At 43.3% G+C, this 24729-nt stretch overlaps 1 protein-coding gene across 12 annotated transcripts in view; it reads left to right on the plus strand.

Annotated features, from left to right (window-relative positions):
* CACNA1C (calcium voltage-gated channel subunit alpha1 C) overlaps nucleotides 1-24729 on the plus strand; it is a 654628-nt gene that overhangs the window by 145365 nt on the left and 484534 nt on the right. The window lies entirely within an intron of this gene.

A 24729-nucleotide genomic window follows, 5' to 3' on the forward strand; every position in this document is an offset into this window, starting at 1 on the left:
AAGATAGACTTCTATTCTCCACAAACAGATGCTTTGTATCTGGAAATCTAAGTGCCTGATCATAGAAGCCTAGGAAGTGGCTGTTTGTGTTACAAAAGTTTTTTTTTTTTCTTTCTATGCAGATAAAGTCATCATGGGGATCCTTTGAAAGGAGTATTTCAAGTATTTATGTGGAGTATCTACCCTGGAGTATTTAGAAAGTGACTTGATTTCCACACTGAATATTATTTAAAGTGAGAAATATGTAGGTTTTCCCTTAAAGTGATGTGCCTCTGAACTATCCAGACTATTAGGTCAGAGAAGCAACAGGCTAGTACCAAGAAGGTGGTGTAGGATATTATGTGTATCCTGTCTCTGAGCTGTACTTCCTCATCGCCTCCAAGTGCTGTAGTCACTGCCTTGTCTTCTTCCTCTCAGGATAGCTCTCGCTCAGTGCTGGTGGTGGTTTGGCTGAGGCCATTCTTTGTTAGAACTCTGTGTCACTCACTGCAGGGTGTTACAAGCCTTGGCTTTCACTCCCACTTAAGGAGTGATGCCTGGAAGGACCTCCACTTACCTTGGACAACCTCCTGGGGGGACATAATGCTCCTGGTTGAGAAGGTCCATTCAACACAGAACCAACCAAGAAGTTAGAATTATGGGGTCTGACTTACTTATATGTCTATGTCTGTCTCTTCCTCTGTTTTTAGGGCAGTTTTCTGAATGTAGAGAAGGAGAACACGTCTTTCTGTTCACCTGGCTGCTGACACATTATAGCTTCAGACAGCAAACAAATGAAATAAACATTGATTATCACCCCCCTCCTTCTCTCCACACACCCGTGGGCCTTTCACTCATGTATTCTGGATACATTTTCGCATCAGAGAGATTGCTAAACAGAGCCCAGGGGGGTAGTGTGGGGTATTGTGACTGGAAGACCTTCACAGCAGGTCTGCTTCTTAACAAATCTCAGAGCCCAGGGCCGTAGGCTCTGTTCTTCAATGCCCAGACGGGCATGTGACGTCTGCATTACCGCCACTTCAAAGTGGGATGTAGGGTTAGGGATGCTTGGCAGTTTCTTGGACGTCAAACAGTGCTTGCAAAACAAATTTGGTGAGTTGTAAATGAATCAGAACCAGATGAATTACATTTCTCTCAGAATGCATATTTAAAACTTCTTATACACACACACACACACACACACACACACACACACACACACACACACCAAAGAACATTCATCCCTTCCCAGAGGATGCGTGTCTTGGCCACATGTATTGGAAGGTTTGCAAAGCCAGTGTAGTTTTCCAACCCACGGCATATCTGCTTCCTCATCCCTTCCCTTTTTCTGAGCACCAGCCTTCCTGGAAGGAGGTCATCCATTTGAGCCCCTTTAAAGGACTGGGTGAAACCAGGTGACAGCCTTCTGCACATTCAACATATAGAAGTTCAAGGTACCTTCCCACCACCACCTTGAAGAGGCTGGGTTCCCACAGTTCCGACATGGAGATAGACTGGTGGAGGCAGGGTTTGGGAGGTGGCAGGTCGTGGTGGTTACAGGGAGGAAGCCAGTAACCCAGAGGTGCTCACTCTTAATTTGGCTTTCTCTTTCTTATCCTTCTATTTAGGTCTCATTAAATGTCACTTTATCTGACAAGTCTTCCCTGAGCTCCTATTCTAAATCCTCTTTCCTGTTATAACCTTTTTTTATCTTGCCCTGTATTGCCCTTTTATCTTGCTCTTGTCTCTTGTAGAACTTAAAACAATTTGTAATTATATGTATATGTATGATTGTTGGTCATCCTAGTAGATCATAAGCTGAGTGAGGTTGAGGACCTTATTTATCTTCTCTCCATTGTAGTATCCCCAGTTCTTAGCCCAATGCTGGCATGTAAGAAATAGTTGTTGGATGAATAAATGGTGATGTTGACTCCTCTTGGGTTGATGTTTTTGAATAAGGGGGGAGGCAGAGGGTTGGTGTACATGGTCTGTGTTGGAGATTAACCTTGATTTGGTGGTGTTCAGGGAGGCAGGAGGGTGAGCTGGACAAACCTGGGACCACTCCATGTAATTCTAGTCTGGGCTTCCTGGTAGTCTACTTGAGGTTTAATGCTTCCATTGGAGCTCCTTGAGATGTAAAATCCAAGCCTTGGGATGACATCCAGAAGGAAGAAGGCCAATTGACAACTTATACGATGTAGATTAGTGATTTCAGAAGCACAGGGCAATGTTTTAAAAAAATAAAATAAGACACTGAGGGTTGGGGGAATGGCAGAACATGGGGTTTGAGTCTGCTTCTGACCTGGGAGGAGGTGCTATGAAATGGTGGAAAGAGCTCAGACTTTGGAATTTGCCCACATTTGATTCTAGATTTAACTACTGACTAGTTCTGTGGCTCTTAGCCAAGTTGTTTATCCAATCTGCATGAAACTCAGTATTTTTATCTGTAAAATGGACCTAGTGATAGCTCCCTTTTTGCATTGTCATGAATATTGAGATAACATGTATATCTGCCTCATACTCGATGTCCAGTGAGTGTTGGTTCTTAGTTCTTTTTCTCTTTTGAGGAGCCAACCTGGTTGATTTAAGATTTCTCCTGCTCTCCAACCTAATCTCATCTCATTTGTGCACATGCAGTGTACCCATCATTGTGTTAAGGGTGGTAAAGGTTCAGAAGAAATGCAGGTTTCTCCTGCAGAATGTCTCCCATGTTAATATATTCCTAGGAGAATATATCTTAGTTTTCAATACCTCTGTTTCATATTTTATACACAGCTCTGAATAAAATGATTTTTCAGTTGATATTTATATAGGAAATATATTGCCTAACTCATTGTAACATTTGGAGAAAAATCTCCAGTTACATTTCACATACAACTGGTAGAGCATGAGAAGCAATTGTAGGTGATTTGTAGAGCCCAGAGAGTGTCAGTAAAGGGGACGTGCTTTGGGGATGTTTTGGGGGCTAAGAAAGACCGTGTGACTACATTGAAGGAACATTCATCCCCTTCCCAGGGGAGGAGTCTTGAACATATGTGTTGGAGGATTTGCAAAGCCAATGTAATAAATAGTGAGGTAGACCAGAGTGCTTTTTCAACCCATAATACATCCGCAACACACTCTTCCTTCCCCTTTTCCTGACTGCCAACCTTTCTAGAAGGAGGTCATCCATTTGGGCCCTTTTCAAGGTCTGGGAGAAACCAGGTGACAGGCTTCTGCACATTCAACTGAGAGATCAGGAAGAGCTATTTTAAACACTTTACATCCTAATGTGATAGTTTATATGATAGTTGTGTGCTGTACTTTGCTTACATTTTAGGAAATACATTATAATATATTTTGGATTTGGGTTGATGTAATGCAACACATTATAATTTTTCTTATTTAAAATAATGGGAAATAGGTTAGCATTTCCCACTGTACATCTGACTTTCAGAGACAGATTACCAAAATGGGCTTTTTCCCACATGGTCCTTATCTTCAAAGAATGTATACTCTAGTTGGGGTGATAAACAACAAGAATTGAACTTTCTTAACATAAGATGATATACAGTTTGATTAGGTGTTGGGGAGTACATTATGGTCTGTTGATTCTATAGGGATTAGAAAAAGCAGAATCACTTGGGTGAGGGAGATTCTGGAGAGGTCTCTTGGAGGGGACTAGACCTGCAGGACTTTAAGAATAGCAAGGCCTGGGGGCGCCTGGGTGGCTTAGTCGGTTAAGCATCCAACTTTCGCTTAGGTCATGATCTCGTGGTTCGTGGGTTCGGGCCCCACGTCGGGCTCTGTGCTGACTGCCAGCTCAGAGCCTGGAGCCTGTTTCAGTCTGTGACTCCCTCTCTCTCTGACCCTCCCCTGCTCTCTCTCTCTCTCTCTCTCTCTCTCCTAGAAATAAATAAAACATTTTAGAAAAAAAAAAAAAGAATAGCAAGGCCTGGTTAGGATGGGAATCAACTTACAGGCCATGGCTGTTTGAATGTCAGGCTTGAGAAGTTTCTAATAATGAACATTCCTTAAATACCTATAATGCACCAAGTACCATGTTAAGTATAAAGTGATAAGGCAGGAAACATAAAACATTGTATGATGCCTGCCTCAAGTCTCTTCATGTCTAAGAGGAATTGGAAGACATGTACATTGAAAACATACACACAACATAATTCAAATAAAAAAGTTACAACCTGGTGAAAGAGAGGGACAGGGGGATAGAGCATTGTTCACAAGAGAGGAGATGACGTACACCAGAGAGGTAACCATATAGCTATGTTAGCTGAGATGGTCTTAAGGAAGACCATGACTAGGGCTGCACATGTTATTAACACCTGGTCCTGCAGCACTCATCAGAATGGGTACCACTGGCCAGGAAGCTGGTATAGGGTTCTGGAGCCTTCTGTCCTGCCTGGCACAAACCCTCTGTTTAGTTGATTCAAGGGAGGATTCAGGGGGCCTGAGAAAGGGGGCCTGGTTGGTATAGGGCATTTGGGAAACTCAGGGAAATGGCCATTTACTGACCAATATGAAAGTGTCTTAATATGTAATGATCAGTTTGTACTTAGCATACCTAATAGCTGAAGATCAGCCCAAATTAGAACCCCTGGGGTGAGTAAGCCAATGAAGTCAGGTTATCTAACTTCTCACCCACCCCAGAACAATGTGTTTACCTCATAACAAATGCCTTATTTTTGGTTTTGTTTGATTTGGTTTGGTTTGAGGTTCCACCTGGCTTAACCTGAGGATCTAACTTAGGGCCTGAGTAGCACCCTCCCCTCCACCCCCCCCACAATGAAATAATGGAGAAACATGGTTCCTTTTCCAACTACTCTGAGCATTTGAGTTAACTCTAATCCAAGTGCACCTACCCCCCAGGCCCCTGCCTCAGATCCCTGGACCTCCCCTGCACCCAGTAAATAGAAGATCTGTGTCTAGCAGGGCAGAGGGCTCCAGAGCCCTGACCCAGCTCTCCTGGCTGGCGGTGTCCATTCTGACAGGTGGGTGATTTTTAAACCTACCCCTGGCCCTTCTGCCTTCCAGTAAGAAGCAAACTACTCCACTGAAGTCTTGGTTTCGGGTGAGGTGTGTTATTGCTAGAACTGTTTTCATAAAAACAATAATCAAACACCTTTAAATATTTTGTAAGCATCCACTTTATATATCAGTATGTTTAAAAAAACCCACAAATACCAACAGTCCTCATGAACAAACAAACAAGACAGTTGGAAGTGGTCTGTCGATGGTTGTAATCATAAGGAATTCACTGGGAGGAGTCATCATGTGCCTGAAATTTGATGGCTCTGGGAAGACAAATGGTGTTCCATCTGTGTACGTACTTGTATTTGAGAGAAAGAGAGACAGAGAGTAAGAGAGAGACAGAGAGAAGTATGTCTGTGCCACTCTGTATTTTGGGCATTGTTTCATAAGATTCTTAACTGGCTTATACCACCATACACACAGTGTTCTATTAGCAATTGTTTGGCCAAGAATAAAGAATTCCTAATTATATTTTAGAAATACGGTTTAAGGAGCTGAAGTTTAAAATAACTGTCTTGAGCTTCAGAAAACTCATCTCTGGAAGCCATCCATGGAAAGATATTTGTACTTTCCAAGGGTGGGGGGGATCTGGTGGGGCAAAAAGCAAGTCAGATTTTTCTTAACATTTCAGGCAGTGGCCTCCTGAAAGGTTACTCATACATTTCTTTAAAACACTAATTGCTTGCTTTCTCAAGAGCCAAGACCCATCCAGTCCTCCAGCTAAATTCTCACCTAAAATCAGAAGGCTTAAAATCCAGTTATTTTAAGTGCTGCATACTCTTAAAAATATGTGTCTGGTTATGTTGTGTATAAGCAGCTCATATCAGAGATGCAGCAAGTCAAGCTGTATAAAATTTAGTAACACATGCCAGAGAGGAGACAGGGAGAAGGGGGGTGGGGGAGAGAGAGAGAGAGAGAGAAAGAGAGAGAGAGAGAGAGAGAATGGCAGGGGGTGGGGAGACTAACTGATACCCTTATCCTTTTCTCCAGGAGAGGCTTGCATTTTACTTTCAACCCGTTTCTAAAAATGGCAAATGCAAAGTAAGAAAACAAGTTTATCTGTTGCAGGAAGGAAGGAAGGGCAGGGAGAGGAATCTAATCTTCAGCTTGGTGTGATTTTATTTTTATCCGACTGGTTTTGCATCAGAACATCTGGGGGGAGCAGCTAGTGCAGAGTTGGGGTCTTCCTAGGTTTCAACAGCTTCATTAGGGTCATCATTCGAGATTCATTTCACCAGGACCATGATGGAAAATATGATGTCTTTGCAAAGGTGGTAGTTGGAGGTGGGTAGGATGAAGTAGGGACTTTTACAAGAGTGTACTTAGTGAAATGGTGATGGTATTGCTAATAACGACAGCTTTAGGATTTCTGCCGTCTTTCCCTGAGGGCTTCAGGTAGCTTGTGTTGTTTCCCTTTCCTGTGAGGAAGCCTTAGATTGGTGGGGATGCCTTGATTCTGAAGTGTGGGGAAATGATGGAGAGCTAGTTGATTCAGAGTTAGAGGTGGATTTCAACCCAGTTCTTGCAGGGATGACAATGACATTGGCTCTAGTGCATATGACCTCAAAGGCAGTAACAGGAAAGCGTGATCCACTTTAGGCTGGTGGTGGCTCAGAGAACTAAGCCCAAGTTTCTAAACTGGGAAGCATCCCAGTAATGCAAGTGTATTAGGGAAAGAGCATTAGGTTAATTTTTTTATTCATTGATCCAGTCATTCGATGTCTATTTCTTGGTCACCTGTGAGGCACCCAGTGCAGTGCTGCAGGCTATACTTGGGGTGCAGTGAAGCCAGCTGTCATGTCACTGTCATCTCTTCAGTGACTCCTCTCCATTGGAATCTGCTGCTATAACTGGATATTGTGCCATAGAGAAGGAGGAAAGGATGAGGATCGGTAATGAGGACAAGCTAGGATTTTATGTATCAAGACGGTTGTGTGGTGATGGTAAGAGCTGTCTCTTGGGTACCTTTTATTTTTTTTTATTTTTATTTTTTTTTAAAATTTTTAATGTTTTTTATTTATTTCTAGGAGAGAGAGAGAGAGAGAGACAGCGTGAGCAGGGGAGGGTCAGAGAGAGAGGGAGTCACGGACTGAAACAGGCTCCAGGCTCTGAGCTGGCAGTCAGCACAGAGCCCGACGCGGGGCTCGAACCCACGAACCGCGAGATCATGACCTAAGCGAAAGTCGGACGCTTAACCGACTAAGCCACCCAGGCGCCTCTTGGGTACCTTTTAGAGGAGAGGAACATAAAGCTTTCAAAAGAGCCCTATTTTCCAGTGAGTGTCAGGACTGACGGTTGCATTTGTTTTGTGGTCAAGAGAAGGCCCTGCTGAAAACCCAGGGGTCCAGGTGGGCATTGGCATGCAGGGGCCCTCAGCTTCAGCTCTGGGAACAATAAATTAGGTGGATCTTGCTGAATAAGGAGCCCTCTCCAGCCTGTCACGTCAGGACCACATATCATTTGGGATTCTGCAGTTAATGGACTGCTACTCTACTTTCTTAGACTTGTAAAAACCATGCTCTAGTAGCATTGTTGGACTTGTCTGGGTTGTGTCTGGTTGTGCCTGTGCCACATCAGGCATTGTGAATACACGGTCCCTCTAGTAAAAGTTGGGGGTGTCTGACTTTGGAAGAGAAGGAATGTGTCCATGAACTTTAACTTCTCTAGAAACAATGCTAAAAGCAGGTTTGGTGGCTATTGTTGCTGTATTTTTGTAAGAATATGAACTTCTGTGGAGTCTTGTTGAAATACAGCAGCCATGTACATTTCTGTAACTTATTCCGTAGGACCCTACCTGCTGATTCTCATTCTCTCAAGAGCATAAATTAAGTCATACGGCTGTGGCCTCGCTTGGAGGTTGGGATGGGGAGTGGGATGATCAATGGGGCTTGCTATCAAATCCCCCGTTGTTCTGCTCCTTCTTTTCCTTGTCATTCTCTCTGTTTATGTTATTTGCACAAGCTTGGGGGACCAGAGGCAAGAACTGGCATTTGGATTAATGGCTAGATAATCCAGAACAGTCGAAGAACCAAGAAATAATGTTTATGTTCTGTTCTGAGTTATATATTTTTATGGACTGATGGTGAGAAAAATAATGACTTAAGTACATACTTCTCGCACTGATATTAAAATTAGCTACTGTTTGCATTTGCTGAGTGCACATCAACCATGGGTGGGAGAGTGTAGTGAGTCAAGGGTGAGTCTGGTGGAAGGAAAGAAACCACAAACTCCATTGTTGCTGCTGGCTTCGCTCAAAGTAGAGATTCAAATTAGCATATACTATCTGAATTAAACAAATTATACTTTAAAGAAATTAGGCAGGTCTACATTTGAGGAAATCTGATTATAATGACTTGTAAAGGAAATTATTGCCAACAAAATTTTGGGTTTGATCTGCTTAAAGCATGATATACCTGTCTATGTGATAAATCATTTTTTTTGAGAATAGAGACCTGGATAGAGAGTAGGATTTAGTTCTTAGAATGCAGAGCTTAGAGTTTTAGAAAGAGAGGTATTTTATCTAGGTCAGGTATTATTACTGTTGATATCTTTGCCGTTTACCCAAAATGCTGTCTCAGCTGTGTGTTTGAGGCAGCCCTCCTTCCCTGCTTTCTCTTTCCCCTGGTGTGTCTGTTGTGTGCTGTGTGTCTGGGATGACCACAGATGCTAAGGTTATGAGGGTGAATGGTTAGATGTGATTTCTGCCTTTGTGCAGCTCCAGGTCTAATAGGAGAGATGAACAAAGGAAACAGATAACCACTGGACACGTGCATTTTCTCTTTTGATATCAGAGCTAGCCCAAAGACCCTGAAAATAATTCCACTGCCTGTCCCTTGGAGATGTTTACAAATTGCTCCATGATTTTTATCATTACACTCTTTTACCTTTTGGAATTAGTATCATGTTGGCTCTTCCGGTGGTATCACTGTTCCAAAGGAAACCATGAACCACTCATGCTGCCCAGCCCAGGCTCCTGACTTCCATAGTCACCTCTGGGGCTGAGGCTTGGCTAAGTATTTTCCAAGAGAAAAGCAGTCAATTAGGACAGGGCACCTGCCACTTCTCGTTCATTTTGAGCCAAGGAGTGGGTGAGTATCTAACAGCCTGGGGTGGGCCCAGCTTCAGTCTGGAGTCGAGGTTGACCTCCTAAGGGGGGGAAGATGCCTCCTGGCTTTTGTGCTGCAGCTCTCTCTGGTGTTGCTTGCTAGCCAGCCTTCAGGTTTTAGCCCTTACCTGTCTTTAGGTGGTCCCCTCTTACCACCTCAGAGCAATGCTCCTTGCCCTTGGCTCAGGGTTGGGAGCAGCAGTGGGGGCTGGCTGGGGAGAAGGGCTGGGCTGAGGTGGAGGCGAGATTATTGCCTGTTACACATGGACATCTAGACGGGGGAAGAAACATAACAGCTTTATTTTTAGGCTTTGCTAATTCTCACTCTTCTCCTAGTTCGCTGCTACCTGGCAACAGCTTATTGTCATGGCAACGCCAATGTTAATGAGTGAAGCTCTCTGTGTGTCTGTTTTACCCGGTGCTCCGTGACAGACACTCTGTGTGGAGCTATCCTTCTGGCCATCGGAGGCTAAATGCTAGACTCCCTTCTCTTCCAAAGGCCTCCCAGGCCCTGTCCCTGAAGAAGAGGAATGGAGGCAGCTGCTGAGGGATTTCTGGTTTTGCTTACACATTCCTAATATATTCTGTGTTTACAGATGGGCCTGCCAGCTTCACACACTGCCCCTCCCCACACCGGGCCACCCCCTCTTGACATGTTTCAGTGGCAGATATGAGCTTTTGAACAATAACCAGTTTTCTCATGTTCCAGGCACCTCGGGATTTTTATGCAGGTTTTCTGGCACCTTCTCTGTACTTGGTCAGCAAGGCTGTGAATCCTGGGTCCTGAAGAGGAGGGTGATGGTTGCAGGTCTCAGAGGGGACCTAGGGCTTACATCTGTGAGTGACAGCCCACATCCCCCTGCCTTCGGACTGAGAAGCAGTAATGCCACTGTACAGTCTTGTCTTGGTTTCCCTGATATCTGTTGATAGAGGTTGCCATCTATGGCCTTACAATTATATGAGATGTGCCTCAGTTCCCCCCACTCATAAATTAAGAAGAGTAATCAGGTAAAATATGGGTCAGATTGCTTAAAGCATTGTTTGACATAAAATAATGATTCAATCAATATTAGTTATTACTGTGTCTGGGCATTATTCACTCCACACACCAATTTTGTGAAATAAGTACTGTTCCTGTTCTCAAATTGCAAAGAAGGAAACTGAGGCATGAAGAGGTGGGACAACTGCCTCGGGGTTACTGAAAGTGACAGACTTCAGTTGGGAGCTGTGGGCCACTGAACTCGGAGGGGCTTACCCTCCATGCTCCTCAGGGTCGCGGTCCTCACAGCTGTAGAGAGCTGCTCCCTTCTGAGGGTGGCCTTGGGGCCTCATGAATGTGCATGAGCACTTGGTACTCCTTGGATAGAAGTTCTTTCTGAACCAGAGAGTTACAAGCTTCACCAAGTGTCATCTCCAGGGAGGTGGCTCTTAGCTGTTTACGGCTTATCTTGAGGTTGGCACTGCAAGGCGCCATAATGAGCGATGGAGTCGGGATTTTTGCACCCCCTCCACATGGCCCCTGACAATTCTCAGGACACAGGGTCCTTGGCAACTGCCTCTCTATTGGGCTATGAAGCATATCACCACTCATGTACTCCCACTAGCTCACCCAAAGTTTTCACCTCCTTTCCAGGGCTCTATTTTTTCCCCAAACTTCTTCTAAGTAAATTATTCTATGTATTTTTTTTTTAAAAAGTAGCAGATTCACATAGTACAAAAAAAAAAAAAAGAATACAAGAAAGGGCATACTGTGAAAAGTCTCTTTTCTTCTTTGCTCCTCTCCTCTAGAGCCTGTCCTGGTAGGAGACCTACACATTGGAGAACATATACATGTATATTGACATCTTTCACCCCTGACATGAACGCATACACATTCTACTCTGCATTGCTTTTTCCCCCCACCTGACTGTACCTGGGAAATTGCTGCATATCAATATACAATTAATGAGAAGTGACCTTAGTCATTTTCAATAGACAACTCTAAAGTTTTATTGGGTTTTTATTCTAGGTTAATAAGTTTGTGAATAATTGTGATGGAAGCTTAAGAAAGCCGAAACACCAGCAATAAGTTAACAGAAACAGTTTTCTATTATTTTTTTTTTAATGTTTTATTTCTTTCTGAGAGAGAGACAGCGTGAGCAGGGGAGGGTCAGAGAGAGAGGGAGACAGAATCTGAAACAGGCTCCAGGCTCTGAGCTAGCTGTCAGCACAGAGCCCGACGCGGGGCTTGAACCCATGAACCGTGAGATCACGACTTGAACCGAAGTCAGACGCTTAACCAACAGAGCCACCCAGGCGCCCCAACAGTTTTCTATTATTGAGTGTCACCAGAATAATAATACCAGGATTCTTTTTCATCCCTCAGCCATTCTTTTAACCTGTTGTAAAGCCAAAATGCTAAGTTACAAAGCTAAAAATGAGCCTGGGTCTGTCTGCGTCTATATCTCTGTGCCCTTTCTGTCACACTGTTCTCCTTTTCTTATGTAAATACACTCAAAAGTGGATCTCAACCATGGGCCTGGGCTGCACTGGCCTCTGCACTTTCCTCAGAGTGACCAGTGTTCTTTAATTTAGTGATGACATTGCTGAATAGTCCCCATGCCCACTCGCCCTCCCTTCTCCTGCAGGCCCGGCCTTAATCCATGGGCAGACACTTCTGGTTGGCAAACATAATTTATTGATGTGTGAGGTTCATTTGAACTCCATCTCTTCTCTTCTGTGCTGCTTCTGTTTCTTTACCTGTAAATTGTGCAGAACTGTCTCACCCCCACCTAAAAGAGATACTGAAGAGGTAATCAAAATAACGTTCAGCGTCTCCCCTCCTCTCTCTTTCTGATGTTACAAAGGGGTGTCCTTTGGGTCTGGACTTGACCACGCTGTGAGTGGGAAGTCAGGAGGAAGGAGGCATGAAAACCTGGAGGCAACTTCAGTGTGTGTAAGTGATGTTTAGTAGGTGCTCTGCAATGATCCACTGCACAAGATAGACAGAGCCACATATGGCTGTGTATTTTGGGTTTGTTGGTCAGAGATGTCAGAGACATGCCTGTCTGAGGTCCCTGGCTTCAGTGTTCATCTGCTATTTGGAGGTGTTCTGTTGCATTATTCAGGGTTTCAGGCTTCAATTTCCTTACCCCTCACACTGCCTCTCCCTTCCTTTCCGTGAGCTTGCTCACTTCTTAGGATAGATTCTGGTCATCTTTCGTGGTGCCGAGTCCCCCACTAACCTTATTGCTCATGACTTTGTGGGGCTAGCATCGCTGAGAGGGCACAGACGGGTTCAGAGCTGGGCTTGCTCACCCTGGCCACACCCAGACAGGTCCTGTCTCCTAGGCAGAGTGCCCTCTCCCTGCCTACTAGGCCTGGTTACATCATGTCCATTCCCTTCTCCCTCTATTGGGGCCACCCTGCACTCTGTGGGCTCTCTGCAGCCCCCTGGGCTCCTCTAGCTCACCCTGTCTTCTCTTCTCTGAACTCCTGCTGCTGCAGTTCCTGGCCCCCAGCACACCTTGGCATTCTGTTATATTAGCGTTTCATGTGGATGGAGAACCAGTCCTTGGGGACATGAAGCTGCTGCTGTGACTGTAGCATGGATGTGTCCGGTATCCTGTTTGGAGGGCTTACCCAAAAAGGCAGAGGATCCCCAAGGTGAGGCGAAGGACCTTATAGCCCCAGGTCTGCCTGCTGAGAGAGGAGTGCCCTGTGGGGGAGAGAGGAGAGAGAGAGACACTGTCCCAGAGTATTGTCCTGCTGCAGCCACTATCATGTCCACCTTTGCTTGTGAAGCTTCTGACTGAGATGTTTAGAACTCAACTTGCTGGTGAAGTCACAAAGCTCCCCTTTTAGCAACACTCTCTGTTGTCAAGAACTCGGTGATCAGAGAACACAGCAGCACAGAGATGCGTTCTAAAGTGTTGGTTACGGAGGGGAAAAGATCAAATATAGAACTGGACAAAGCCACACCAACTGTCCTCAGGACACACCAAAGGAAGTACCTGGGAGTCCTGGGTGAGAATGGGGGAGGCCAGGGCCTGGGGGTGTTTTAGGGTCAGAGGAGTGTAAGCAAGACCCAGGTCCTCTGTCCCCTCCAGTGAGTCCAGGGAACCAGCCTCCACATCTCTCTCTCTTCCTGCCCCTGCTGCCTTAAAAGGATTAGCCCTTAAAAGGACTTATAATTCCCTTAAGGACTGAGTAGGCCCAGAATTACCTCCTTACCTACTTACTTATATCAACATTCCTGCCAAGAAAGAGGCAGGTTCTTATTGCACAATTAGAGATAGAAGGTTTGCCCTGGTGGAGGCAGTGCTCTGCAGTGAGCCTTTCTCATTCAGATATAATCAGGAAAACACTTAGGGTAGTTGACTGGACAGTAAACCCTTTTCACTTTTGATGGGAGAAAAGGTGTTATTGATAGGGCAGACATTTTGTAAATAAAGAGAAGGGACCCCCAAAGAAGAGAGTTAAGAGCAGTGATTCTCACCCTGCAGAATAATAGGGGAGAAGGAAGGCTTTTAAAAAAAAATCTAATTTGTTTGCCTCAGCCCAGAGATTGGAATTTAGATGTCTTCAGTTGGGCCTGGATATTAGTATTTTTAAAAAGCACCCCCAAGTAATTCTAATGTACAGCCAGGGTTGAAAACCATTAGTTTAAAAGTGTTTAAAAACAGAAGGCAAAACATGCAGACCCCAGCATAGAATTTGCTCTGTTTTCCAGACTGGGACCCACAGAAGACATATCCTGATTTTAATTAACAGTGGTACATTCTGAAAAAATACTTCAGGATTTTAAGAAGCTTGAGTGTTTTTAAAAAACTGTTTGTACATCCATGTTCATAGCAGAGTTATTCACAGTAGTCAAAAGTGGAAACAAACCAAGTGTCCACAGACAGTTGAGTGGATAAACAAAATGTGGTATGCACCTGTGATAAAAAGGAAGGAGACTCTGACACGTGCATACTACAGCATGGATGAACATTGACATTATACGAGGTGAAATAAGTCCAGACACAGAAGGACAAATACTTACATGGAGGACCTGGGAGGAGCAAATTACAGAGACAAAGCAGAATGGTGGCTTTCCGGGGTGGGGGAGGGGAATTGGGCAGTTACTGTTTAATGGGTACGGGGTTTCTGTTTTGCCAGATGAAAAGTATTCTAGAGATGAATGGTGGTGGTGATGGTTGCATGGTAATGTGAACATACTTTAATGCTTCTGGACTGTACACTTGGGAATGGTTAAGGTGGGGGTGCCTGGGGACTCATTCGGTTAAGCATCTGACTCTTGGTTTTGACTCAAGTCATGATCTCATGGTTTGTGAGTTCAAGCCCCACATCAGGCTCTGTGCTGATGGTGTGGCACCTGCTTGGGATTCTTTCTCTCTCCCCCTTTCTCTGTCCCTTCTGCTCACTCTCTCTCAAAATAAATAAATAAACTTAAAAAAAAAAGAAATGATGCTGAAAAAAATTCAAGATGCTGAATTTTATGTGTATTTTACCACAGTTTAAAAAATTGAATTTCAGATTAATAAGAACTGTTTATTTTAATATTTTGGAAAAACAAATTTATAAAGAAGAAAATTTAAAAATCACCACTTGGTATTTAGATGTGTTCTTTTTCCTGCATGTGTGTAAATGGGAGTGCATGTGTGTGTGCGCGCGCGCACACACACACACACACACACACACTTTGGATCTTACTTGATAGATGCTTTGCAACCTGTGTTTTCATTTGGACTAGTTCTGGTTTACTGCACCCTTCTTAGAGATGACTTCATTTCAGGGGAAGGCTAAGTGAGACACAGTTGGGTTTGGAGTCAAAAATCGCACTGGATTCATATTGTAGTTGTGACGCTCAGGATCTTTGTGACCTTGGGCCTGATTCTGAGCTCCAGTTTCTGTGTTTGAGGGCTGTTTTGGGAATTAAAGAGATTCCAGGTACCCTCTCAGACCCCTGGGAAAAAGGAAGGATCACTGTAAGCCCCCGCTGATGATGCACTTATTAGAGGCATCTACTTGGTACTGTCTTCCTCTAAATTTCCCACAGAGGGGTGGGAAAGCCTTCACCTGAGATTTAGGAAATCACTGTGGCTGCTGCCCAGTGCTATGACCCTGGGAGCACCAGGTCCTTTCTGGGTCTAGTTGCTACATCTGTAAAGGGAGCACTTTGGTTTTGGGCCCTCAAGGTTCCCCCTCCTTCTCTGACAGCCTTTGCTCCCCCATAACCTTTCAGTTCCTGATGCACAGCCCTCAGTGGGTGTGCAGTAATGTTTATCCACCATGCAGTCCCAGGCCACTTGGTTCTCCTGATGTTGTGTTAGGGTAAACATCAACAATGCGCAATGACATGCAACAACATTCCAGATGGGAGCCACTCCCTCTGTCAAGGGCAGACTGCTCCATGGCAAACTCATTCGCCTTTTCTAGGAAGTTAAATTTCCAGTAGTGCAAGTATTGTGGTCACAAAGAGCCTGGAGAGGCTCTGCTGGGAAGAGAGGTGTGTTTTCCCCTAAAGACAGAGCCTGGGGGCAGAGGACCAAACTGCCCCCTTTATGACTTCTAAAGCTCTTGAACAAGGGCAGAGGAAACAGATGGATTGTCAAGACTGTGGAAAGAAGTTCTAAGTCCAGCTCAGAGCTGAGCACATCTCTCAGCTGCCAAATGGAAGGTCTCTATGTGGCAATGGTGGGAGGGAAAATTGAGTTAGGCTGGCTTGTTCCAAATAAAATGCTATATTTAATTTCACTCTGGGAAACATTTGATGTCTGGGCTACTGCAATAGGTGAAATATATTTAAGAAGATCTGTTTTGTTACAACAGGAAGAAAAAAAAAGGGCAGAGAGGTCCCCATATCAGCTGTAGGTTACACATATAGGAATCGGGTCATTTCAGTTTGGTTTTTAATCCTCTAGCAGCTGCTGACCATAGGTTGACTAGTCAGTATCTAGCAGCCTGAACGTCATTGTATGAGTTATATATGTCTCAATATTTCAGTCTGGGAAATGCCTTTCAAGTAAAACAAGACACTCGGCACGGGAGGGAAGCTGTCAGTCTTAAAGCTGGTGATGTGCATTTGTGTGCTTGACATATGGGAAGAAAGGTTGAGTTTAAACCTGTGCCAGATTAAACCAATCCTGCAAATATGTGTCTGACTATTTGTTTTAAAAGTCAGCCTGGTGGAGTCTTGTTTCTAAAATTGCAGTGCCATGCCCTTTGTGATTGCCAGGAGCACTGTGGTTTTGGACACTTCTCCTCTAGAAGAGTACCCTTGTGCCTTGGTGGGCTATGCAGAGAATTTGGGAAAGAGTCCACAGGACTACTTTACTTTCCACATTGTCCCCATCCCTTATGGTTTCCATGTGCCTCTGGCCTCACTCTCCTTTTCTTTTTTGGTGTGATGTCAGAAGAAGCTCTTCTGCTTCATCTGCCCTCATTTGATCTCTCCTCAGAGGGCCTAGCTGAGGCAGAGAGACCAACAGACAGTGCTTCGTACTCAACTCAGAAACTCCTGTCTTTCATTTTATCTGGCCAACTAGGAACTAAGCGTTTTGTTATTATTCATTTATTGAAAAAAAAAATACAGAATCAAGTCTTTTCAAGGATTGTGCCACTCTCTAGAGTGGTCAAATACATCTCATGTCCAGTCATGTCATGGAAGTGGTCAAATATATTTCATGTCCAGTGTTTCCATCAGACTTCCAGAGGGAGAGCTCCAACCTTCTTCCCTGAAGTTGGCTTGGCTTTATCCCTTCCTGATGATTCAGATTAGAGAAGGAAACTAATCTTTTAAAATGACTAGGTTTTTCTTTGGGGCACCTGAAACCCTGGAAACATTTTCTTTCACACACACCATGGGCTTTATTGTATCTGAGGCACTGTCTCAGGCAGGGCCCTGGGAGAAAGAGAAAATGCATGCTATGTGGCCTGCTGACCCAGGGCCAAAGGGAGCCCAGGAGAGTGGCTGTCCTTGAAGAGGACTCTGATGCTGGATAAACTCCAGACATTGACCTGACAGAGGAATCATACAGGGAAAGCTGTTCTCACCTGTAGAAAGGGTTTCCTGCTTTTCAGAGGTGGAAGGAAATGGTTCTTTGCTTCTTGCATCCAGAATCAGCACAAGCTTGTGGAAAGGACTGGGAATCTGGGCACCTTGGTTCTCAAATGGTGCCATGGCCACCCGGGACATTGTGTAAAAAGCACATGTTAGATAGGTGTGTATTGGAATCCTGATGTAATCCATTTGTGATTTCCACAAAGCTGGGTTTCCTAACCTGTAGGAGTGGGGATAACAATGCTTCAGAGAGTCACCTGGAGGCTCATATGTAGTCATACATGTCACGTGCAGTGCTGGCTCTCTTGTGGGGGCTCAGCAGTAGGCAGTTGGTAAAGCATTGCTTCTGCCCACCCAGGAGTACAGCAGTGCTGATGTGGGTGAGAGTCTCGCATGCATGTCCATGGCTGCTGTTGTAATCTAGAGATCTGATGTATACACCTTTTATATTTTTGTTTTTAATAATATGTGAGGTCTTCAAATTGTGAAAAACAGTTGTATTGCCCTATTTGTATCTTATTAACCTGGACAATTTAAGTATCTCTATAATATGAGAGAAGACACTTTTGGGTGTTTTCCTATATGTTGTAACTTCTTATGGTAAATTTTCCATTTTTATTTATTTATTTTTTTTGAGATTAGTTTTAAAGGATGTAGATTTTTGTGTTCCAATGCAAAAGGGCCTCCTTTTGATGCCTGGTTAGATTCTGCTGGGTCTGTCTGATGCAGTGAGGCATCACAGCCTGAGCTTTGGGGTCTTCCTTTACCCCTCCGTCTTGACTTGCTGTTGTTTATGGTATCTCTTGTCTTTTCCCCCTGTTTTCTGGGAGGCACTAGGTGATATGTCTTACATTAGATTTAGCCCTCATATTGTACTTGGTTAGGGCAGCACTAAAATGACTCTTTTCTGTGTATTCATTTACTCAACAAGTATTTACTGAGAATATATGATTCTCAGGCACACTGATGGGCATAAGAGTTTACATTTTTCTGTACGTGTGGGGGGAGGGAAGGAGGAGAAGAAAGAAAATACAGTAGTGGGCAAATCAATAAGAGATTTCATTAATATGAGTAATGTGGTTGGTGCTATGGACAAGGAATCTAAGAGAAGCAAAGTGATGGGATATCATGATTATAGGGAGGGAGTTATTTTAAGTTGGTTGCCAGGGAAGACCCCTCTGGGGCTGGGATGACAAATAGAAACTAGGCTTGCCAAGAAAGAGAGGAAGAGCCTTCTGGGAGAAAGAACAGCAAGTACAAAGGAGGCAGGACAAATTTTGTATGTGTCAGAAACAGAAGAGTAAGGCTAGCACATAGGGAATGACCAGGATGGTGATGGGTAAGGATGTTGGAGGGGCAGGCAGGAGCTAGATCATGACTAGTAGGGAGTGTTACTGTTTTTTTATTTTTAAAAGATCATCTGCCTATAGATTGGCAAATAGACTTGGAGGTGGGTATGAGAGACCAGCTGGGAGGGATGGAGGCTGGTTCCAGGTACCAGCAGTGGAGGTAAGATAGAGGGACATGTTTTGCCCATTGGGACAAATGGGATATGGTTTGGAGACAGAGCTACTGGGCAGTGAAAATGTTTACAGCCACTTTGGAGGTGGTTTGTTCAAAGCCTTAAAATGATTCCTTTTGGTTCAAGAATTCTGTAGGCTTTTAATCTATGGAAATAATCAGAAATGCACAAAGACTATTTCCAAGTATTTCACTGTAGTCTTGCTGATAATAGAGCCAAACCTGATATAATTGAATTTCTTTCTGTTATTCCTCAATCTCTAGGGGACTGGCTGACTACGTTAGGGTGCATCCATGTGACAGAACACCATGTAGCTCTTCAGATGGTGATATGAAGGATATTTAATGGCTTGGGAAGAGGTGCATGGATAAATAATTGGAAATATATAGAATATTATCCATAATATCTCACTTTCATAACACATAAACTCTTCATTTCATGTAGGTATAGATAGGAAATACTGTATCCTGTAAAGTCTGATAAGGTGTACATTAGAGTGTTAATGACAGGCGATTTCAGGAAGTGAAATTACAAATGATTTATTTCATTTTTTGAATATTTATAATTCTTACCAACGGTCTACGATAAACATTTTGAAATCAAAAGTAAAAAATAAGGGTTATTTTAAAAGGTCATGGGGGTCTCACCATGTCTGATTATAAATTGGAATAGTGAATAAATCAGTGAAATAATGGCCCTTCCATATACCCTACCATTCCTAGGGTGGTGTTTGTCTCCATAAAGTTTGTATTGAGAAAAATGTAGGATTTGAGTTAGAAAAATGGAGTCAGAGTCCCAGATCTGCCATCGACCGGCTTTGGATCTTGGACAGTACACTCAGCAACTAACGCACAGACCCCCCCTGACTTCTTTAGTTTACAAATGGGAATGAACGATGGTAATAATGAAAACAGTAATGATGTTTTCATGGAGTTGTTTTGAGGATTAAATGACAGGGATGAGAAGGTATATCTTCTAGGAGGAAAATAACAATGTAAATATTAATATTCCAGGGCCCAAGTCTTCACTCAGACTTGATTGTTGGCACAAATGTATTTGGGGATGGATCATTTGTGGCATACTGTTGTGCACATCTCATACAGTAAAGGGCCACACTTTGATTGTTAGGCTAGCTTGCTTCTGCTCCCATGCCCTGAAAAAAGCAAACAGTCTGAATTTAAGGTACAATTAGCTTGTCCTGAGTGGCAGGCAGCTCTCAAGTGAGGAGTGCTTTCTCATTCATTGGAAAGCTGTAAATGAAATGCCATCTCAGCAGCCACTGCACCCAGAGCCCCTTTGATATATCACTCAGCTGTTCTGTTACATAAACCTATTGGAAATGAACCTGCAAAAGAGTTGAGCGGAGGGAGGTACCAGTGAGAATAAGTATGAAGGGGAAATACACTGTCTCTCTGTTTAAAGGAGACATTTGCTTTTTAATGGACCCTGGACACTGGGATCTGAAATGTCATGGCCCTTATATAATGGAATGGATATGCACAGAAACATTGATGAACAACTAATGGGCACTTGATTTTTAAATTCTTAAATTGGCTAAGACCAGGGACATCCTGCCTGACGTTATGAGACTCATAGTATATTGGATGGTGTTGTCTATATTAGGATGTCTTATTGGAGGGTTACCCCTCCAAGGAGAAGCTGTATGTAGAATGAGTCCCTTATAGCACAAGAGTTTGAGCCTATGTTTTCAGCTTGGGATTTCTGGAAAAAGGTAAATTAAGCAGCCAAGCCTGACCAATTGCTGAGGTTTATTTCTTTGAGGACTCCTAGCCTCTTTGAGGTGTGGAAAGTTCAGCACATGCACCCATTTTGATAAAGGATAACCGCTGCTGAGTTGAATTGCTACATTGGAAAGAATACCTGTGCCCAGCAGTGACTTCTGATGCTAAGAAAAGACCCTGACCTTGCCATTTCAAATGAGGACCCTGGGAACTGCCCATTAGGTGTGCCAGTAGGGCAGTTCCTTCCAACTGAACATTCACCATCCTTCCCATAGTGGATGACTCTACCATCCACATGTTCAATTATGCGGGAAGGATAATGGCAACAATAACAACTGTTAATGGTCATTTACTCTGCTGAGTACTGTACCAACTGCTTTACACACATCATCTTGTGTAATCTTTGCTTTAATTATGGGAGGTTAGTATTGCTGTTCCTATTTCACAGATAAAGAAACTGAGGTTTAGTAACTTATCCAAGGTCACAAAGCTAAGAATTTACTAATCTAGGGTTTGAACTTAGGCTTCTCTGACTACAAGGTTCACAGCCTGAACTCTTCCATTATCTTACCTCTTACTGAGTTGCTTTTCCAGCACTACTGATGGTTTTGAATTCAATTCTATCCCACGTATATTAACAAGGACCTGCTGTATACTAGGTGACACTCAGGTTAAAAAAATTGAATACGTTGTGGTTCCATTCCTTGAGATATTTACATATATTATTTAAGAGTTTAAAGCCTATGGCAAGAACTCAATAAATCACTATTGAATAAACAATTATATATAGGTACATTCTGGGTTACTCTACAGATATCTACAACTCCATTCAAAATATGATACACCCCATAAAAGATGTACACATAAAATCCTCTGGGAGTTTAAAGAAGGGAGAGAATACTTCTGTTTGGATATATCAGGAGAAAAGCAATTTGAATGTAATATCTGAGATGTTGCTTACAAATGGTGGGGACCGTGACAGGTGGAGAGGTGAGAATTAATTGCTGGCTGGCCTTGCTTGTTGGATTTTATAAACTGAACCTTCTGCCTTCTGGCTGATTCTTGCAACTAACCCCATGCTTCTGGTCAGTTCCACTTTGTAATTCTACTTCACAATGATGTTCAGAACTTGGATATGGAGTTTTTATTATAATAAACATGGTTGGACTCAAGAGACCTTTATGAAAAGGTAGGATTTCCAATCTCCTACTCACTATTACCTGTATGTTTATGAGTCACACATCTTTATCTTTATTCTGGAACTCTTTCCTGAAACTCTAATCCACTTGGCTAAGCATGTAAGCTTGGTTATCCAAACATTCTCTTAAACTTGTCTAAAACAGAATGTACTACCTTCCCTTTCCCATTTTCCCTTCACCACGAGCTCTCAACTTCCCAGACACCTGTTCTAATACCTCATGGCAGTAGCAAGGATGGCCAGTTACATTGCATTTTAATGTGAAGGGAAGGATAGAGTCTTGTATTATAAGGTGACTTTGGAGGTCGAGATCTTTTGTTGGCTCACTTTGGGATCTTGGGCAGTAGCATAACTTGCTATCAATTTCCTGATGAAGAAAAGGCAACTTGGCTTCCTTTGTATAAGCAAATAGAAAAGTGTCAGAGATAATTAAATTGTAAAGCACCTTGGGGTCCCAAGATGGGAGGTCACATGTAAACACCACTATGCCATTGCTGTTGTTGGCACATGGGGATGAAAATGTATTTTTGCTTACAGAGTGATTTTCTGAGGCTTGGTTGAAAGGGACAATTTGTACCTGAGCCAACTGTTAGGGCTATTTTTCTTCTAGCACAATTTATCAAGTGCTTTTTGTCACACCCAAATTTTGTAGCAGTGAAGAAGTTTTATGTTTAAGGTTGTGGCTTTTTAGAATGAATGAATAACCAATAGCACTCCAAATTGAAGAATGTGAAGATTGTCAAGCCTCCCTTTCTGATTTGCTTTCTGTTCTCGTACAAGTCACCTCACCTTTCTGCTCTTTGTTTCTCCATCTGTGAGACACCACTCACTTCACCAGGATATCTTCAATATGAATAAGATAATGTGTGGAACTCTTTCAGCTGCTGCATCATTAAAAAGCATTTATTCAGCACTTATGTAGTGTTGCACAAAGAGAATTATAAAGACTACATTCCTGCCTTGCCTGCTAGATTATATTCTAATATCTTCTTTAAAAGGCAGAAACTAGGCAGCTAAGGAGAATAATAATTCAAATGCTATCTTTGTGTTATAGGATACAAATAACAGTAGACTAAATAACAAGAACTGAACAGGAAGAAATCTGGTTATCAAGGTGGAACTCACATGAAAAATCTAGAGATAAAATGGAAAGTTCTCACCTATCTGGAACTAAGTCTTATAGGAACCTTGTTATCTGTAAATGAAATTGCCAAACATCACTACTGGGACCTGAGCAAGAAGATCCCAGTAAGGGCGGTGGGGGGAGGGTTGGGATACAGGAAATGTCCTCTGAAGAATTTTGTTTGAGATTGTGGGTAATTAGGTTTCTGTCACTGTTTCTTCTTCCCCAGTGCAACGGAGACTCATGTTAAGGCTTAACATCTGGAAAGAGAGGCTGTTCTAGGGTAGTAGGCAACCACTATTTCACTTTCTGAACATTGTGGTCACCGCATTGTGGGTCTTCATGAGACTGAAATCCCAATCAAGCTGGACATGGGTGAAGCCCTAGAGAGCAGGGCAGCCATATAAGAGCTCACCACATCCATCTGAGTATGAATCATCCTCAGGAACTTTCACAAAGCTGTATACATCTTACTTCCCCATCATTAAACACTTTGAAAGATTGGCCTCAGAGAGAAGAATGCCATTTACTTCCCCAATATTAGGAGAAGGAGGTGACAATATCTAGTTACTTACTAAATCCCTGCTGCTTCTTAGAGAAGTTAAACCCTCCAGTATGTAGTGTGCCCTCTCTCTCTCTCTCTCTCTCTCCCTCCCTCTCCCTCTCTCCCTCTCCCTCTCTCTCTCTCTCACACACACACACACACACACACACACACAGGGTTTTCTTCCTAGAAGGGTAGTAAGACCTGTCAAATTAATTGAATTAGCTGTTATTTGTGTTTCTCTTCATAGTTTACAGCATCCTTTCATTGGTGTGATCTCATTTGACATGGAAAGCTAACTCTCATGGTGGGCGGGACTATTACTGATGGCTGCCATTTTATGTTAGAAGAAATTCAGACTCAGAGGTTAAATGTCTTGGCTAAGGTCATACAACAAGTAGGTTTAAGACAGAGGCCAGGTCTTTGAACTCTGCATTCATTCTGGACACCTTGTCTTTCTCTCTAGAAGATATCAGCATTCTAGAGCCACCTATATTTATTTTTTTCTATTAAAAATTTTTTTTTAATGTTTTATTTATTTCTGAGAGAGAGAGACAGTGTGAGCAGGGGAGGGTCAGAGAGAGAGGGAGACACAGACTCTGAAATAAGCTCCAGGCTCTGGCTGGCTGCCAGCACAGGGCCCGACTCGGGGCTCGAACCCATGAACCCAGAGATTATGACCTGAGCTGAAGTTGGACGCTCAACTGACTGAGCCACCCAGGTGCCCCAGAGCCACCTATATTTAAAGGCCACCTGTCAATGACGGAATTTCCACACAAACCTTTCAAGCTCCATATAGATATCTGGATTTCCTTTCAATATCTCACATTTTAAAATTACTATTTGTCACCATAGCATGCAGTTTGGTTAAAACCTGGCTTGCTACTGTTAATAATTACGCAGTGTCTTTGTTTCCTCCAAGGAGACTCAAAATGGAAGCTAGCAGGCTGGGAACTTGTCCTTCACTGCGCTTGGGTCGTTAGCAGCTATTAAACACATGGAGCTTGACTCCCATCTCCCTTTAGTTCTCAGACTCCCTCCCTGTTGTTTTTTCAGCAAGAGCTTCAAGTATTCTATTGGCATTAGGAGGGCTCTTGAGAAACAGCCTATGGTGGTGTAAATTCTTTTCTAAGGAATGCATCCTGTAAGCAGTTAATCTAACCAGCAGCAGCTGGATCCCTGACCAGGTGGAAGGCCCTAAACTTGCGTAAGACTTAAACATATACCTGTTCTGGGTCCAACTGCACATATTGTTGTTGCACTGACACTGTGGCCCATGTGTAGGGAGGTGATCCTAGCTCAGCATTCACTCCAAAACTTTTGGGTGGGCCACTGTGTTTTTCTCTATGTCCTGGCCTCTTCTTTTTAGCTAATCACCCTCCTCTATGAAATTCTCTGTCCCTGACTTTGCCCAGGATCTCCTTCCAGAGAACCCCTTCTCCAT

This window comes from Crocuta crocuta, unplaced genomic scaffold (genome assembly GCF_008692635.1).
Source record: "Crocuta crocuta isolate KB4526 unplaced genomic scaffold, BGI_CrCroc_1.0 scaffold72, whole genome shotgun sequence".
NCBI classification, from domain to species: Eukaryota; Metazoa; Chordata; class Mammalia; order Carnivora; family Hyaenidae; genus Crocuta; species Crocuta crocuta.